The following is a 3,121-nucleotide window of genomic DNA, read 5'->3' as shown; positions in this document are numbered from 1 at the left end:
CTTGTGCAGTCGTCTATAATCACAAATATGAACCTGTTGTTTGCGAGCGTAGCTGGCGATATAGGTCCACATAAGTCTGCGTGAAGAAGTCCAAGAGCTTGTGATGATCTAAAAGATGTTGCTTGAGGGAAGGATAATCTAGTTTGTTTTCCAACTAGACAAGAATCGCAGAGCTGATTGTCTCCTTTTATCTCTGGTAAGCCAACTACCATCTCTTTCGTAGACATAGCTTTCGTGGTCTGGAAACTGATGTGTCCAAGTCTTGCATGCCATCTCCATGGAACTTCTTCAATTTTTGCGTGTAGACAAGTAGGTTTACCAATCTTAAGAGATATCTTATACAATCGGTTTGAACCTCTCTGAACTTTAGCAAGTAACCTTCCACTGTTATCTTTCATGGTAAGATGATCACTAAATTTATGTAGACCAGCTTATCTTTTAGACTTTACGAAGGCCTTTTTTTTACTTAAATGAAGGATAAAATAAAATCCTTCAATAGATGAACCATCATTTGTAATTACCCTCCAGAAAGCTTGGAGCTAATAAACAATTTGATGTTGTTGATCAGTATGAAGTTCGTAGCAGTGTCGTGATGTTTGCCTCCATTGTCTGGCACCATTGTCTAAGTACCAGAAATCTTCTTCATGCCTTTCACGAGAAGTAATCTTCACTTCATTGAGAAAGACAATCTCATGCATAAGCAGCGTGATATCAGCTTTCTCCGTCTCTGCAACATTCAACTCTTGATCATCCTGTTTCTTTTCAGGACATACAGAAGCAAAATGACCTTTATTCTTGCAGTTGTAGCAAACAATCTGAGAGTAATCTCGTTTTTCTTTGTTTCTCTCCTGCGAGTTGTTTCTACCACGGCCCCTTCCTCTGCCTCCACGACCACGACTCTGATTCTGACCTCTCCCTCGTCCTCTCGTATCATTAGAACTTGAGAGCAACAGATTCCCTTGAGGATCTTGAGATTCTTGAGCTTCTTTAAGTTTTACTCGTTCCTCAAAAGCCTTGAGTCTACCAATGATATCTTCGTATGAAACTGTATTCAAATCTAGCAGTTGCTCAAGCGAAGCTGTTATGTGAATATATTTCAATGGTAAGCTATCAAGAAACTTCTTTACTACTTTAGATTCCTCGATACTTTGTCCTAAGGTAGCTGCTTTAGAAGTAAGCTCAGTTATCTTGGTGGAGAAGGTATCAATAGTATCCGAGTCGTTCATCCTCAGCCGATCAAACTCATTCAACAGGGTTTGTAGACGAGCTGTTCTTACACGTTCAGCTCCAAGATTTCTGGTTTTAATAGCTTCCCAGATATCTTTTGGTGAGTCATCTTCTCCTGTTTGTAAGACCAGACTTTCAGGTAGAGATTGAAATAACAAAGCTATTGCGACATCCTTCTTCTCTTCATCTTCGGTTCCAGGATCGATAGATTCCCAAACCTTATGAACACGCAAGAGCACCTTCATTCTCTTTGCCCATACCGTGTAGTTAGTTGAGTTCAGCATTGGGCAGACAATTGTGTTCGAAATTCCTTCTTTCCGACCTACTCCCTTCATCTCTATCAAAGCTTTTGAATCTGCCATGGCTTCCTCGTATTAAGCTTGCGATAACACAAAAGAAACCTAGATGCTCTGATACCAAATAAAGTCACCAGGAACACAATGTATAATAAAACCTTATGCTTTGTTTTATTAATCTTTCTTAACTTTCTTTTCTAATATTGTAGAGATCATCTTTACATTGTATCTCTATATATAAGTAATAGAAAACTTAGCTTTATCCTATTACTACATGATATAGGAAATCTTAGACTTATCCTAAACCTAATAGTATTTGTTATCCATCTTACTTTAGGATAACTTGTTGTCTAAGCAATGAAGCTTATCCAACAAAAGCTTCTCAAAACAACACATTTTATTTTTAACCTTCAGGGTTTTGCTCTCTGTTTTTATCTCCAAAGATAGATGAAAATAGCTTCTAGTACTTCTAAATATGGAAGCGGAAACAGTAACACGGTCTAGTTACCATATAATGGACATTCACCTGACCCTGTTTGTTACGTGAGCCCCAAGACTCAACGAAACACACATATTCAAGAAAACATAACGATCGTTTAGTACAAATGGGGAGAAACCAAACCTGGTGGTTCTTCGTGGCGGCTATTGTGGTCGCAACATTGTTACCATCACCAACCAAGGCTGGTCATCTAGAGCTAAAGAACGAAATCTCAGGGGTGTCTGGTGTCAGGAAATCGAGGCTGTCCGTGCGGTGCTGGTCGAACGAGAACGACCTCGGGTGGGACGTCGTGATAAAGCCAATGGAGTCACGGGTGTGGAAGTTCACGACAATGAACATGTGGTCATTCCAGAAAACTGAGTTCAGGTGCCAGTTTCGTAGCGGGTTTGGAACTACGAGCCAAGACGTTGTGACAATGTTCTCTATCCAGAGCGGGTTTCGGAGTGTGTGGGGATGGAGGCGATGAGTGCATTTCAAAGTGATATATTGTGATTTGGCACGTTATATGTATGTCTTACTAATAATTTTCAAGGTTTTATCGAGTCTTTTTAATTTATTTGAGTCATTACAGGTTTGGAATTGTATTGGAAGGGAGATAGCCCAGCTTGAGGAAAAGAAGAGAAAAAGAGTGATTTGAAGTCTTTCGCGCAGAACAGTCAACTAGAGCAGCCTGAGTCACTGCTCCAGCGATAGAGATTAAAAATGAAGTTTCCATTTATTTAGGGATTTGCCCTAGGTTTTTCTATTTTTCCCTTTTAGCCGCCTGTGGCTCCTATATATATAGTCTCCTTTTATTTACTTTAGACCTATCTTAGTTTTTACGAAAGAAAGATCTGAGAGAGCTTTGTGATTTCCGATTGCTACTTGTAAGGGAGAAGGTCTCATCTATCTCCTAGAGAAGATTATCCTGACCCCTCTGATTTCTATTATCTATTATATGCAGTATTATTCAGAAATCATGCTTCTCTGTTCTTGTGTTATGTCTGAGTAGTCACCGAGTTAGTTTAGGGTTTTAGGGTTAAGATTCGCGAGCTGAAGCATAAATAAGTCATCTTAAGATTGTCTACATTCATATATGTTCTTATTGCTTGCATTGAAC

The 3,121-nt window shown here is 39.3% G+C and overlaps 1 pseudogene; it reads left to right on the top strand.

Annotated features, from left to right (window-relative positions):
• Positions 1 to 2,128: 2,128 nt before the first annotated feature.
• LOC106325956 overlaps positions 2,129 to 3,121 on the top strand; it is a 13,881-nt pseudogene continuing 12,888 nt past the window's right edge.

Source organism: Brassica oleracea, chromosome C2 (genome assembly GCF_000695525.1).
Source record: "Brassica oleracea var. oleracea cultivar TO1000 chromosome C2, BOL, whole genome shotgun sequence".
Lineage (NCBI taxonomy): Eukaryota > Viridiplantae > Streptophyta > Magnoliopsida > Brassicales > Brassicaceae > Brassica > Brassica oleracea.
This window is presented reverse-complemented; position numbering and strand designations above follow the sequence as displayed.